Consider the following 16751-nt stretch of genomic DNA (forward strand, 5'->3'; position numbering starts at 1 on the left):
ACCTGTCGAATAGCCCTTCTCTACTCTTTTGGCAATGGGTCCATGTAAGAATCCGCTCAGGTAGGACGGGAAAAGCCTGCCTTTTAGAAGCTAAAGATCTGTATTCCAGGCCTTCACCCTTTACAAGCATCCTGTTGCATCACATAGCTGCTACTTAATTCAAAAACATTTCCTGAGAGCCATCTATGTACCAGGCTCAGTGATCAGGGTTTTTCCATCTAAAGACTCATCTAATCCTCATGATAATGTTGTGAGTAAAATTAGTGCAAGATTTATCACATATTCAACAAATGGTTATTAAAGCACTAATTATATGCCAGGCACCGGGCCTGCCAGATGAGAAATACATATATTTCTGGCCATCCAGGAGCTCACTTTCTATTAAAAGTGACAGACCTGTGAACAATACAATTAAAATATAATGAGGTAAGAGTCTTTATAGGAGACAATGCACTTTAGAACATTATGCAAATATAAGGTATTATAATTAAGCATAGCTGTAGGTCTCAAAGACCTCCTCCTGTTTTCAGAAGTGCCTAATTTATCTACAAGGAAATCCGTGGTACTGTGACAATTTAAAGCCAACGGAAAAATAACCTGACCCAAAACCATATGCCACCACTGTTTCCATCTTTCTGAGAAAATCTAATCAAAAGAGAAAAAAAAAAAAGCCTGATGCTTGCCAGCTCAGCAGATAAGCAACAATCTTTGGGGATTCAAGAGAGGACTGAAGAAACAGATGTACTCAGGACAAGGAATAAGAAAAGGGTAGAAATTTCACAAATCCCATAGATTGAGGGAACTTGGGGCATAAACCTAACAAACAAAAGCATGGAGTGATCTTCTCTAGGTGTTGGTGGTAATTTCCTTGATATGAAATCAAAGTCTGGGAGATGGAAACACAAAAAAAGCGTCTGTTGGGGCACCTGGGTGGCTCAGAGGTTGAGCATCTGCCTTTGGCTCAGGGCGTGATCCTGGGTCCGGAGATGGAATCCCTCATCGGGCTCCTCACAGGGAGCCTGCTTCTCCCTCTGCCTATGTCTCTGCCTCTCTCTCTGTGTCTCTCATGCATAAATAAATAAAACCTTTTTAAAAAGCATCTGTTTATCAGCTCCACCACTTCACAGATAAACAACCAGCCCAAATATTTCTCCTCCCTGTAAACTTTTCTTCTACTTTCATTGCTCCTCCAAGTACTCCCTAAGGTAAAGCATGCTAATTGCTGGAAGGTACAGGAGAACATCAGCCACTGAGTCAGCTCATCTTCTCAAAAACTGTCACTGACAAATAGGAAATGTTTTTAATAAAGCACATACCCTTAGACATCATTTAATCACAAATTTAAAACCCCTGTGAAGCCCAATCACTGATGGTTATGAGATGTTACTTAGAATATCAGTGCTACCATCTCAGTACTGCTTTCATTAAATGACTTTGCCAAAGTTATGAAACCTTCAAAACTCCATGAAAAATGGGCGTCTCTAACAATACCATGTATAATTAAGCATATATTGCTGTGCACTTGGAAAATTCCATTGTCACCTGCATCAGCCTCGAAGATGAATTTGCATATGTGGATCGAAGGCAACCTTATAGCCGGTTCATTTAAAAGAGCGTTTCCCCTAAGATCAGGAACAAGACAGGGATGTCCACTCTCACCACTGCTATTCAACATAGTACTGGAAGTCCTAGCCTCAGCAATCAGACAACAAAAAGAAATAAAAGGCATTCAAGTTGGCAAAGAAGAAGTCAAACTCTCCCTCTTCGCTGATGACATGATACTCTACAAAGAAAACCCAAAAGACTCCAACCCAAGATTGCTAGAACCCATACAGCAATTTGGCAGTGTGGCAGGATACAAAATCAATGCCCAGAAGTCAGGGGCGTTTCTATACACTAACAATGAAACTGAAGAAAGGGAAATTAAGGACTCAATCCCATTTACAATTGCACCCAAAAGCATAAGATACCTAGGAATAAACCTAACCAAAGAGGTAAAGGATCTATACCCTAAAAACTATAGAACACTTCTGAAAGAAATTGAGGAAGACACAAAGAGATGGAAAAATATTCCATGCTCATGGATTGGCAGAATTAATATTGTGAAAATGTCAATGTTACCCAGGGCAATTTACACGTTTAATGTAATCCCTATCCAAATACCATGGACTTTCTTCAGAGAGTTAGAACAAATTATTTTAAGATTTGTGTGGAATCAGAAAAGACCCCGAATAGCCAGGGGGATTTTAAAAAAGAAAACCATAGCTGGGGGCATCACAATGCCAGATTTCAGGTTGTACTACAAAGCTGTGGTCATCAAGACAGTGTGGTACTGGCACAAAAACAGACACAGAGATCAATGGAACAGAATAGAGAATCCAGAAGTGGACCCTCAACTTTATGGTGAACTAATATTCGACAAAGGAGGAAAGACTATCCACTGGAAAAAAGACAGTCTCTTCAATAAATGGTGCTGGGAAAATTGGACATCCACATGCAGAAGAATGAAACTAGACCACTCTCTTGCACCATACACAAAGATAAACTCAAAATGGGTGAAAGATCCAAATGTGAGACAAGATTCGATCAAAATCCTAGAGGAGAACACAGGCAACACCCTTTTTGAACTCGGCCATAGTAACTTCTTGCAAGATACATCCACGAAGGCAAAAGAAACAAAAGCAAAAATGAACTATTCGGACTTCATCAAGATAAGAAGCTTTTGCACAGCAAAGGATACAGTCAACAAAACTAAAAGACAACCTACAGAATGGGAAAAGATATTTGCAAATGACGTATCAGATAAAGGGCTAGTTTCCAAGATCTATAAAGAACTTATTAAACTCAACAACACCCGGGGTCCCTGGGTGGCGCAGCGGTTTGGCGCCTGCCTTTGGCCCAGGGCGCGATCCTGTAGACCCGGGATCGAATCCCACGTCGGGCTCCCGGTGCATGGAGCCTGCTTCTCTCTCTGCCTGTGTCTCTGCCTCTCTCTCTCTCTCTCTCTGTTACTATCATAAATAAATAAACATTAAAAAAATAAATAAAATTAAACTCAACACCCAAGAAACAAACAATCCAATCATGAAATGGGCAAAAGACATGAACAGAAATCTCACAGAGGAAGACATGGCCAACAAGCACATGAGAAAATGCTCCGCATCACTTGCCATCAGAGAAATACAAATCAAAACCACAGTGAGATACCACCTCACACCAGTGAGAATGGGGAAAATTAACAAGGCAGGAAAACACAAATGTTGGAGAGGATGTGGAGAAAAGGGAACCCTCTTGCACTGTTGGTGGGAATGTGAACTGGTGCAGCCCCTCTGGAAAACTGTGTGGAGGTTCCTCAAAGAGTTAAAAATAGACCTGCCCTACGACCCAGCAATTGCACTGCTGGGGGTTTACCCCAAAGATACAGATGCAATGAAACGACGGGACACCTGCACCCCGATGTTTATAGCAGCAATGTCCACAATAGCCAAACTGTGGAAGGAGCCTCGCTGTCCATCGAAAGATGAATGGATAAAGAAGATGTGGTTTATCTATACAATGGAATATTACTCAGCCTTTAGAAACAACAAATACCCACCATTGGCTTCGACGTGGATGGAACTGGAGGATATTATGCTGAGTGAAATAAGTCAATCAGAGAAGGACAAACATTATATGGTCTCATTCATTTGGGGAATATAAAAAATAGTGAAAGGGAATAAAGGGGAAAGGACAAAAAATGAGTGGGAAATATCAGAAAGGGAGACAGAACATGAAAGACTCCTAACTCTGGGAAACGAACTAGGGGTGATGGAAGGGGAAGTGGGCGGGTGGTGGGGGTGACTGCCTGGGGAGGTGGGCGGGGGGTGGGGGTGACTGCCTGGCGGGCACTGAGGTGGGCACTTGACGGGATGAGCACTGGGTGTTATTCTGTATGTTGACAAATTGAACCCCAATAAAAATAAATTTATTAAAATAAAAAAATAACAATAAAAAAATTAAAGTGAACCAGGATGATTTTAAGACCTTAATAAATCCCTCAAATTCATCAGAATAAGAGTGTTCTGTCTTGTAAACAGTCAAGTATTTTCTAAGGGATTACTAGGGAGACGCATTCATCTACTGCTTGGGTTGAACTTTCCTAATGTGTTCATTTTTAATTCCTTGCCTCTCTCAAGCCTCAATATCCTTGGATCCTGTTCAAATTAGTGATATATTTGAAAGTCAAATCACAATTCTATTGTTCCGTTCAATCTAACACACGTGGCTTCGGCAGGTCCTCCAGCAGGGCCAGCGCAGAGAAAATCCTGCTGCTGTGCAGGAGAAACCGAAGGCTCTTCATCTTCATTTCGTGCAACGTCCTTCTGGGAGGCCACGCGGGGAACAGGCCAGGCTGGGGAGTTCTTCACGGCCAGGACAGAAGGAAGGGATGCAAAGTACCGAGCAGAGGAAAGGACACAGGCCTACTCCCGTCGGTGACAGAGGGTCGCTGTGACTGGCCTGTCCCCAGCACCCCCCTGCCTGCCCCGCTTGCCGTGGGCCTGGAGCTGGGGCTCCCTGCAGGCCATAAGGCCCGGGTGCCCGTGCTAGCTGCCGTGCTAGTGGCTTCCTGGCCACTTCAGCCAGTGGGAGAGCCATGGAGGATCTCCCAGAGGAATCTGGAATATGCGAAAAGGGGAGAGGGACTTCGTCCTTCCGTCCTTCCTTCCGGTTCCCACAGCGGCCTCACCTCGCGCTCCTTGCTCGCTGGGCCGTTGCCATCCTGGCCTTCAGGCTGCCACCGCGCGGCCTCCTCCTCCCCCTGCTCCGCAGAGCCCCAGGCGCCGGCCCCCACGCCCTCCTTTCTCCCTCTCCTCCTCCCAGAGCGGGTGGGAACTGCTTCCCGCAACTATTCTCTGGCTTCCCCACACTTTCCCTTTTGCTCTCTGGCCTTCTGACACCTGGGTCACGAGTTCCCGGATGGAATCCCTACCACTTAGATTCCTAGTGTACTTTCCCTCTTCCTAGGTAGACCCTCACTCATCTTCTCACCAAGACCGTGACTGTCCATGAAAGAAGAAAGCGGACTTTTCCCTTGCAGGCGAGGGACTAGGGAAAGGTCGGTATTTTATTTTTAGAAGCCTAGAGGGGATTCTGAGAGGCTCGCCATCCCCACCATTACTCTCGCTGCCTTTCTTCCTCTTTCAACCGAACTGTGGTTTCCGGGCCATCTGACAAGGGCATGCTGTGCACATCTAAAGGTGGCTCCAATGGAAGAGATGTACAGGAGTCTTCGAGAAGTCCCTTTTCCCAGTAAGCCCATCAGCCAATCCAGCTAGTGCACACGTGTAGGCAGCGGTGATCTGTAATGACCTTAGACCACGGACCACCGTGCCTCCCTCACTATTCCTCTCAAAGGCCGTCCTCACCTGCCAGTCAGGGCAGGGGCACACGAGGTACTAACCCGGACAGAAATTAGAGGCCACACATGTCATCGAGCCTATACTCTTCCACGGGGACACAGCCAGTCCCACAGAGAAGACCACGAAACAGAACCTTAGCATGGGACTTAGGAAGATGTTCCCAGCCCTCGGTATCTGGCCACCCCAGTGGTAACCGCACTTTCAAAAACAGACTGAACACCTTCCAAGACGGCATAGATCAGAGCCCAGAAATGAATGCAAGCTAAAAGCATCATTTAGAAAACTGAAAACTCTTTAGTATTGGTTTTTACACATGAATGCCATAATTATGTTGTTCTATCTGTAGCATATCTTTATTTCTCTAGTGTTTTGGTCATGTTGTACTTTGATTAAATATTAACCAACAAATATTTCAAGAAATGTAGGAAGATGATTCCCTAAATAAATAACTTAGGTTTTAAAAAAGATTGCATCTAAAAATTATTAATGCAGTGAATCGAGGTGAGCACCTTAAAACCAAGCTTGGGCAGATGTTGGCTGCAGCATTTAGCTTCCCTCTCTGAGCATCACTGGGCCCCCTCATGCCCAGAGCTAATATGACCTCAACAAAATGAAGCCAGTCTTTGGCTCAGTGATTTAAAGCAGTGGGGGGAGTTGGGAATAAACACTAATGGTTTTCAGTTGAACCCAAAGCACAATACAAGCCAACCAAAGTAAATATTTTTTTTTCTTATGCTTCCAGTTGACATTTGTGTGTCAGGATAAGGCCTTACCCAGATAAATAATATTTTGAATTAACAGCCTCTGCTTCTGCTTACTTTTTAGGGGGGGGAAAACATAGGAAATCATATAAAGGAAACAGAGTATAAGACAAACATTTCACAATGGTTCTATTTTATTTACCAATTGCTTAGGCTAGCTGCTGACTCCTCTTCAATTCTTGCCTTTACCTCCACCTGCCTCTAGCACACACATGACACACATCTCCTTCGCACACTCAGAGCACATCAATATTTTCTCCATTATTTACCACTATTCTTCTCAATTCTTCTTCATTGTATGTCTCTCAAGTAGGGCTAGTATCATAAACCCCAATTTGTAAGACAACATTTGGTGTAACAAATCTTTGACTTGTATGAAGCAGGCAGAAGAAATATTTTTGATAAGCTTATCAGTTTAAAACCATCTGTATTTTTCCTATCAGTTGTTGGAAAGTTGTATATAAACTATATACATTTAAGGATGCATATTTTCCTGACAATTGTTTTGTAATGTCTTTGAGATTTCTTAAGTCTACACAATCCCTGAATTCTGCAAGTTTATCTACAGAATGAGAATGGAGCTAGGGTTGACTAGTGTAATATACCAGTTTGTATTCAGGGTACATTCCTTCTCAGTCTGTCTACTTGTTTGTATTTGCTGAAGGTATGTGTATGTTCTGAACATTTACTATATATGTTATATATATATATGTCTGAGTCATCATCTATCTGAACTCATAAGCCTCCAGCAAAATAGTTAACTTTTTTGCTACTCCTAGCAATGTGGCACACATGCAGAGATCCTCAGTATAGCAGATACAGCAGAAACTGCTGGCACCCTATCTATGTCCTCTTGCCATTCACGATTCTCTTACATGCCCATGGCTTTCCAGGCAAGCCTCTGTGGCCCCCTACCTAAAAGCCTGTTCCAGCCACAGGCGCATGCTCTGTCCACACATGGGGCAGGCCAGAAGGGCCAGGAGTTAATGCCTCCTCCAGTAGCTGTCAACCAACAAAGGATGGGAGTGGGGGATATGCACCCCAGCTTCCTTACCCCTTAGGTAGAACAACTCTGAGCCATGGTGTACACAGTCACCCAGAGGCCCACAGCAGGACTGAGGGGCAGCCACCCACAATAGTAACACTATCGTTAACGTGTGTCTGTTTAGGCTCCCTTCTCTCCCCTGTCTCACTTCACCCCTCCCCTACCAGTGCTTCCTGGGACCACTCCCAAACAGATTATCTGCATCCACAGCTCATCTCAAGGTCTGCTGATGAGGGCCTCCATACTAAAACCACTCAGCAGGGATCCCTGGGTGGCGCAGCGGTTTGGCGCCTGTCTTTGGCCCAGGGCGCGGTCCTGGATATCTGGGATCGAATCCCACGTCGGGCTCCCGGAGCATGGAGCCTGCTTCTCCCTCTGCCTGTGTCTCTGCCTCTCTCTCTCTCTCTCACTGTGTGCCTATCATAAATAAATAAATAAATAAAAAGTTTAAAAAAAAATAAATAAAATAAAACCACTCAGCAAAGACTTTCAGTGATATGCATGGTCTTTCTGCCCTACAAACACAAAAAAAATGAAAGATTTCAGAAGGGGGTGGGGGAATAAAAATGACCTCGAAGCTTTGTTTTCTAAATACACCACTCATTCCTCCTCATGAAGTATAGCCAGCCACCAAAATCATACTATGTATAACAGTGAATATAATATTGCTCTTGCCCCCTAGGCCACTGAAGCACTTTGGTGAAGAAAACACTTCAACTAAATTGGGGCTTGGGCCAGTGCAGTTGAGTCAAGCCCCCAGCACAGACACTGGTAATACTGTCTAGACAGATAGTCCCAGCTCCTCAGTCCTTGTATCAACTCGTAGGCAGGAATTTACATGGCAGCTGTACAGAGTATCTTAGAAAGAGCACTCCAACATCCCAAATTTTTCTGTGTGGGGTTCAACATTATTAAAACCACTTCGTGGTCCTGACCAAGGCTAGATAACAGAAGAGAACACTGAGGCCACAAGGGTGGCTGAGAGTCACCAACTGACCAAATTAGGCACCAAGGTCCCAGTTTGGAAAAGGACGGTCTTGGAGCCCTTTGGGAAGCTGGCACTAGAATGTTTCTCCACCCATAGCACACTCCTGATTGAGTGTAAGGCCCAGGGAAGCCATGTTCACCACCGCACTTACTCAAACAAATCTTGTCATACTGGGCCAGGCAGTGAGGATTCAACGGAGAACAAAACAGACCCATCCATGCCTTTGTGAGTTCACAATAGAGTGTGGAAGGCAGATACTCCACAAGCAGGCAAAGAGGTAGATACCTACGAAAGGCAGATCAAAACACTTTCGGGAGTCAGAATTTTGGGGCAAAGGGAGTGTGAAGGGGGCTGGCTGGAGGAAATAACACATGTGAAGGCCCTAATGGGGCAGAGAAGGTGGGACGTTTCAGGGACTGGAAAGAAGGCCAACATAGCTAAGGTGAGAGTGAGACAGACATAGAGATGGAGGTGGAGAGAGAGAGAGAGAGAGAGAGAGAGAGAGAGAGGCCCTGTTCAAGTTTGTCCTCTTGAAGCAAAGTGCCATAGGAAGCCACCTGAAGAGGTCTGAAGCCTGGGAGTTCCACAGGAAGCATGCAGGACCGAGCACTGACACACTGATACACGAGTATACAACAAATACTAGCTAAGAGGGACTCTTAATAGAAGCCCTTGTTTCCTCAAGTGAAAGCTTCAGCTTGGGGTAAATCTTTAGAACCCCTACCATTTTTCTAGAAATGCTAGTGGCTACTGAATGATCATTGATGAAATTATGACTGCCCACTAATTTAACAGGGGTTCTCAAAGATAGCTGCTCATCATAGATACCTCGGGAGCTTTAAAAAATAATGACCCTTTGACACCCCCAACCAATGAAATCAGAAACCCTAGGAGGTGGGGTGTGGGTTTGAGTATTTTTTAGAGTTCCCCAGTTGCCTGTATGTGGGGCCAGCTTGGAGAACCAGGACAATATCTCTATGTGATTTAGTTTATTAGTGAACATCTGGCCAGGCTGTCACCAAGCCAAGACCCAAAGAGAGTGCGAGAGAAGTAAACTGAATCTGAAGTTGGGATGAGCTGACTCAGCGCCTGCTCTGGGCTGGGCACTTTTCATTCATCGCGTTATTCCGTATTCAAAAAACACTACATGGTAACTCTTTTCATCCCATTTCACAGATGACAAAGAACTGACACTCAGAAGCAAGCTGCCCAGGTCACAGAACAAGTAAATGAGGTGGCCAGCATTCGAGCTCTAGTCCTTTTGTGTTCCAAACCCTACCCTTTCTCCCTACAACCCTTGACCCTCATACTGCTTTCTAAGAAAGAGGTGTATGGTTATAACCCTGGAAAAGCCAAAAAGGACACTGGAGACCTAGAAGGTAGTGGTATTGCGAAAGGTCATGGGGGGCAGTTTCAGAGGCCACAAGAAGAACCACACGTAACTCATCATGTTTCCCGTGGACAGTGCTGCCACTTACAGCAGATCTTTAGCTAGTGTTCTCTTGCTCAGAAACCTCTCCTCACGTTTCTGAGGAGTCATCCCTGATCCTGCTCTTCCTTTCATATGTCTAATCTAATTTAACAGTAAGTCCTATAGTCTATGCCTCTAAAATATCTCCAGAACCTGGGCGCTTCCCACCATCCGCACAGCTACAGTACTAGTCCAAGTGGCCCCGACTCCCCATCAGGTCACTCCTGACTTTGGCAGTCCTCACCCAGCAGCCAGAGCTAGGGTGGAAATGGAAGTCAGAGCTTGCTCATCGAGCCAAGCCGGCTGCTCTGCTTAAAATCCTCCAGAGGCTTCCTGTTTCAAGTGGGCCACAATCCCCACTCCTCACGGTGACCTCCGGAGCCCTCCCAGCTCTGGGCCTGCCTATCCCTCTGCTGCATCTCCTGCAATGCTCCCTCTCACTCACCCTGGCCTTCCACCTGGCCCTGCCCCTCAACACAGGCTGCCCTCTGGGGGCATTGCCACTCGCCACTCCTTCTATTGGGATCTTTGTGTGGCTGCTGCTTTTCCTCATTGGGCTCTTGATGACAATGTCACCCCCTCAGAGAGGCCATGCCTGACCATCACAGCTGAAGAGGCCTCCAGCCCCACCTTGCTGGGATCATGTGCCATGCATTCAATAATTACTTGCTTACTGGTGGACATGCTTTCAACAGTGTAACTAACTGCATCCATGGCCAGAAGGATTGTGATTCTTTGGTTGGAAATTCTATTCATCACACCCTGTTTGTCATGCTCCTTGGCCTTGAACTCATTGCCCGTCCTCCTTCTCAGTTTGCAAAGTGAGAATAATGATTAACGTGAGTCTTGAGGTGACCTTCTGACTGAAGACTTGATGTGTATTAGCAATTAGACTCCCAGTGCCATATTCAGAAAGAGGGACGACCCAAAGCCAAATCTTTTTCTTGCACCTTTCCGTTTGTGTTTGATGTTGCCTTTTCATTTGCATTTAGCACATTCATGGAGGAGGCAAATAAACATTACACCGGCTGACACAGTGTGAACGCTTCAGAGCCAGTCAAGGCAGGAAGGCTGAGAGCAAACCTTCACCAGAAGCCCTCCCAGGCTTGGAGCAGACTCTAAGTCCATTAATCTCCCGCAAGATAACCAAGTCCACTGCCAATAAAAAATGAACAGCACCATTTCCCGGACTTGGCATTACTGTGAGTCCAAACAGACCCAGAAAACGGAATGCAGCTTCTACTCCAGGCCATTCACGGAAGGATGGATAGTGCCCCCATGGCTACTGTCTGGTCTTCTGCATGCCCTCCTTAATTGTAGCATTAACCTGCCACTGTGTAGTCTCCTCTTTTCTCTACCTTGTAGTCAGGACTTCTAAATCTGTGGCCCGCCCCCCGCTCACCCCACCACCATGAGGTCTATGGGTAGAATTCAGGAGGCCCATGACTTGGATAGGAAAATTTTACCTTTTGGGTTTCAACCCTCAAGTGAAATTTGGCATTCCCTTCAATTCAACATAGGCAAGAAACCTCAAAAGTCCTCTTGCAGTGGCTGTGACTTTGTCCCCAATAAAGCTCACAGTTATCTTCATATTTCACATCTCAGTCATTGCAGATATCTCAAAATACTGTTAACACTTATCACTGCTTCAAAATTACAGCAGTTGTTAGAACTGTTGCTAGATCTTATTTAACATGTTAATAAGGAAGCACATGTATTTGTCTATTGCAGACCTGGGTATTTTTAAATTTTTTGATATCTTTCAGTATAGTTGACTTTTCATTGTTATCCTACGTATTTTATTTTATGCATGTAAGATCAGTTCTTGAGAGGGAATTCATAGGCTTCAACAGACTTCCAAAGCCTAGCTCCCCCATTAGGTCACTCATTCAAGTTGCCAAATCCTCTTACAGGTACTTCAGAGAAGTCTTTGCGGGCCATGCTGCCTCTTAAAAAAACATCTATGCCCACCTTTAGTATCCTTGGACATGCAAAATAAACACTGTGATTAAAAACCACTCCATGGGGCAAAGTGCTGCTTTGTTTTAAACCATAACAGGTCAGCTTCACCAGAAATTCTGATTTCCCCATCTCCCCAGGGACCCTGGTTGAGAGTCCCTTCAAGACGGTAGAAATCACCCTTGTCCTTGGCTCCCTTCCCCAAGATAGTTACTCCACTAACCACCCTCTTCTTACCCGAATTGCAGGCTAGGACAGGTTGTCTTCCCCCTTCCTGGCTGGGGAGGTAAGGAAGAGGCTCTCGTTGGTGTGATGTGGGTAATTCCTTTTTTCTTTTCATTCTGAGATGATAAGGGTGGGGGTTTTGGAAAAGCATACCAAGAAACTTAAGGGAAAGGCAGAAACCAAGAAGGAAATACACAAGTCCGGAATCCAACTTGTCTTTAGAGAACAGATTTCTTATCCCAGGTGACTACAGTCTGGCTTCCCACTGACTGGCCTGGCACCAATCATTGGGCTCTCGAGCCCCTGTTATTTTCCTCCTCTCTGGCTGGCTGGGATGCGAGGCTTGGCAAATCCGAGCCTTACCCAGAGGGAGCTTATGGTTGGCACAGCTTCTAGGCCTGGCAGGAGTCTCAGGCCCTGCTAATGTCGGCTTCCTGACATCCCTCCAGGTGTGTGCAGAGTGAGAAGAGAGAGAGGCCAATGACAGCATCAAAGAAAAAGCCAACATCTGAGAGAAAGGGCGAGGATCTGGATTAAGGGCAGAGGTAAAGAGGCAACGATGGTGGAGAGAGACCCAAAGAGTCGGGAAAGGAGCACTGTGTGGGGACCCAGCCGCGTGTCCTTCCCTTTGGTTCCCCCTTGAGGCCGCTTCTGGTACTGCACCTGGTCCCTGTACCCCAGCTCAAGCTACAAATAGCCCTAGCAATTCCCCATGCTTCCCGCCCCTCCCCCCGCCCGCGCCCCAACACACATATCCCAGTTCCTGCTTGGCCCTCCCAACACTCATTTATAAGCCCCCTCTCCCTTTTCTTACAGACTAAAAATCTTAAACTCTTTCTCAACCTCTCCTGATTTTAGGAGTGGCAATGTACTACAGGTCTAGCCATGAAGACACAAGGGGAAATCTCCTGGGGTGCTTCTGGAGAAAATATTACTTTCCTTATTAAAGAAATAGACATAACCTTCCCCCTTTTTCCTGCCCGCAGTGCATACCTGATGTCTAGAATTGGGAATGTTATATTTCAACCACGAGGCAACAAACATGAAGAGAAGGCTGAGAGAATGGGAGAGATGCCATCTCTGACATTCTTGCACCACTAAATCAGTGCCCCAGTGGCTAACTCCAGATTCTGGAATATACAGGGAAAATCAGTCCTTTTTTTGTTAAAGTCATTCTTAGTTGGTTTTTTTCACTTGCAGACAAAAGCATTCCTAACTCATACACTATGATAAATAAGCCCCCTTCTTCCAATATCCATCCATTACTCTAGGTAACCACACTTCCATTCCCAAATCCATCTGCTGTGAAGCCTGCCCTTCCCCAGAAACCCCTGACCCCACACAAATACTGATGACACAGGTGACAGCTCTTGGATAGCATGGCTAGCTGGGCTCAGATTCAATGTTAAATCTCTCTCTTCTAGCTCCAACCTGTACAACACCCCAGGATTGTCTCACCACCCAACTCCCCACAGATAGTTTCCACAATGCCCAGTTGCAGAGTGGCCAGGTAGGTACGGTTGTTGACATTAACTTACACAGTTTATCTCAAACCTCACTCCTCCATGAGGTCATCCCTTGTCACCTCAGCATGAAGTGACCTCCCCATCTTTCAATGCTACTTACACCTGCACCACCCAGTGAGTGCAGAACACTTATGGTGCTGTAATGCATTGGTCTTAGTTTTCTGCCACCTGCAGGAAGCCTCCCTGGCTCTCTTAGTCTGAGTTAAACATATCTAACACCAACTCTTGCAATGCCCTATGTGTTCCTCTATTAAAGTCTCCACCAGACTTTTGTCATCTTTTGTCAACCTCTCTACATCCTCCAGTAAGCTGTGATCTTTCATATAGGGGTAATAGCTTACAACATATATCCTTTCTCAAATTGGGCCTGCAATGTTAGATGTTTAAATTTTTTTCTTAAAAAAAAATAAATTTTTTTCTTGAATTAATGAACAATCACGTCTCCCCACTAAGACATCAAGCTCGTTGAGAACAGAAATCTGGATTTTTGCCTCCTAGCACCCCCCCCATTGATACCTACAATGGGCTTATAATGTATATTTTGTCACTAATTTGTATACAGAGACATCCAGGTTTTACTTCAATAACTTCTGTTTGACAACTAAACAACATGATTTTGTTTGTATATGTACATATGTAAATATCTAATCATGAAATGTGTATGTATAAATATATGCAACACTTAGCCAAGAGGTGCCAGATGAAAGCTTGGCCTGATGATTCTTTCCCACCGAACTGCCCAGTGGTTTGACTCAACCCTTCAACCGTTCTTGCATTATGCATACATAGCTGCTATTATTGTCTTACTAAAAGCTTTGTAATAAACATCATCAACAATTAAAAGGAGCCACTTCTGAAGAAGTTCTCAGATGAAGCAGAGCAACATAAGAGGGCTTCACACAGGTAAGAGAAAGGTGTCTTCGAAGGACAGTTTAACACTGACACAAATATCCTCTGACGTTACTCACTGGAAGTCCAAGGCACCGCTGGTGATGTTCTCAGGCAAGAGAGATCCTTGCAAAACACAACCCATCACGATGCCAAGGGCTGACTTCTCAGACAGGATGGTTCTAACCAAAGTGTTTGGGATATTTAAGAGGATGCTCACCATCCCCTTTCTTCCAAGTGGAAAATGGTAGCCCAGTGATTCTCCCAAATTCAAGGAGAAAGCCCCACAAGGGTGAAGATGGGGTGGAGTCAGCCATGGTGTTGGCTGGGGAAGGGAGTGCAGCAGGGAAACTCGACCATGTGTTTTCAAATAAAGTAGAAGGAAGGACTCTGAGAGCTCATGTTAGGTTAAGAATATGAAAATTCTTGGGGAGAATACCTCCTGTGGGAGAGAGTAATTTTATAAAGAGTAAAGAAAGAAAATACCCATGTGTCTTCTGACACAAAACTTCATGCTAGCCTGGAAAACATATGGAACACACTAAGGAAGAATATTCTTAGATTATGATCTCCAAGGCTGGGGGAGACCTGAAGCACCCTCAGAAAATGTGAGTGATTCACCAAAGTTCAAGCAACTTTTAGTCCCAGTCCTCCCAAATGTGGAGAGGAAGTAGAGAGGGGCATAAAAAAATAGGATTAAATGGTCCTAGTATCTGGTTGACAGTAGATTTCTACTTTGCCCTTATCTTTCCCCAAAAGCATCTAGTCAAAATGACCCATTGTCAAACCTGACAGAGACCCCTGGGCCCCTGTGGAAGTCATATTAGTCGCTTACCAGATGTTATAGACTGAATTGTATTCCCCCCAAAATTCACAGGTTGAAGTCCTAAGCCCCAGGATCTTATTTAGAAGTAGGGTCCATTAGAGATATCATTAGTTAAGATGAAGTCACAATGGAGAAGAGTGGGTCCCTAACTCAATATGACTGATGTCCTCATAAAGGAGGGGCAATTTGGAGATGGACACAGGAGAACAGCATGTGAACATGATGAGTCTCCAGCAAGCAGAGCCCAAGGTTGCCAGCAAACGACCAGAAGCTAGAAGAGAGGCATGGGACCTATTCACCCGCACAGCCCTAAAAGGAACCAACTGTATTGACACATTGATCTCAGACTTCCAGCCTCCAAAACTACAAGACCGTAAATTTCCATTGTTCAAGCAACGCAGTTTTGGGCATTTTGTTAAGGAAGCCCAAGGAAACTAATACACCAGATTAATCACTGACACCTCCAATGTTCAAATTGCCAAGTGCCATCTCCTCCACAGATGATCTTACCACCACTGAAGAATTACCACCACCTCAGTGTTCAGAGTTCTCTTTAGGTTGCCTTATGCCTCTGGCCCCTTCTTATGTATTTACTTCCTTTCTACAGCTAGGAAAATCTGTGTTTACTAATTTCTAAGATGGGATTGATGCAGAGCCATCTGCTTAATGAGAAAAATTCCTGTATATATGAGATAATCAACAAATATGGCTCCAATTAATGATTTTTCAAATTACTATTTAAATATTGACTTGGACTGTGCCCATATGATGTCAAAATAACTGATTTGCATGTGAATATTTCAGTCAAACAATTAGCTGTTTTGTCTACATAGCTCCAAATAACGTGGTTGATTGTTGTTCTATTATCAAATTGGATTGACCAGTGATTTTTGGCATCATAAAGCACAGCCTAGATTCCTTTATGAGTACCAGGAGATCAAGCCAGAGAAATAAAAAGGTATTTCTTTTCTTTAAACTCCCAAGGACTATTAATAATGAAATATTACAGTGGAGGGAATTCTCACTAAGAAAGTATCACCTAATAACATTAGTTAATAGTCCTTCCTGTGGGATTTTGTCACCACCTTATTTCACCTTTATTGTTCTATAGGGGAGTTCATTACCATGGCTTAGGTGATTCTACAGCTTTATAGAGATCAAAGTGTTACTGCTTCAGGTAAGGCAAATTAAACAGAACGCCTACCAGATTGATAATAAATAGGGAGGTGAAGAAGTGGAGGAAGGGTCATGAACACATATGTTCTCATTCTTCTTTTCCCCATTCCCCAATTTGCCTCACCACCCACTGGCCAGAGTGATGGGGAATGGATGGATAAATGTAGGGTGGAACTGGAAGAAGAAAACTGGGGAGAGTGGTCTGAACTGGACAAAGGAGAAGAAGTGAAATAACCAAGCTCCCAAGTGGTCCAAACCAGACCCACTACTGTACCTCAGGCCCTGGCCCTGCGCTAAGGTCAAAGCTTAACAAAAGTCAGGACATTACATCTTCATGGCCTTGCCACAACTCCTTCTCAGTCTTTCACCTCCTTTTGGCCCTCCATCCTTTCTTTCCTCTTCCCTGTGTAAAATGAGGGACCATCATAGTAGTCCCCATATTCCATCTTTGCTGTTCTGTGGGTTAAATTAATCTCCCCTGGGGAGA

The 16751-nt window shown here is 44.7% G+C and overlaps 1 long non-coding RNA gene across 1 annotated transcript in view; it reads right to left on the minus strand.

Moving 5' to 3' along the window:
* The window catches only part of LOC119868176, a 42302-nt gene extending 27113 nt beyond the window's left edge, over nucleotides 1-15189 (minus strand). The window contains exon 1 of the long non-coding RNA XR_005385923.1: nucleotides 15098-15189. This is a non-coding gene — a long non-coding RNA (uncharacterized LOC119868176). The remainder of the gene's footprint in view (nucleotides 1-15097) is intronic.
* Nucleotides 15190-16751: the final 1562 nt, after the last annotated feature.

Source organism: Canis lupus, chromosome X, assembly GCF_011100685.1.
Source record: "Canis lupus familiaris isolate Mischka breed German Shepherd chromosome X, alternate assembly UU_Cfam_GSD_1.0, whole genome shotgun sequence".
Taxonomy (NCBI): Eukaryota; Metazoa; Chordata; class Mammalia; order Carnivora; family Canidae; genus Canis; species Canis lupus.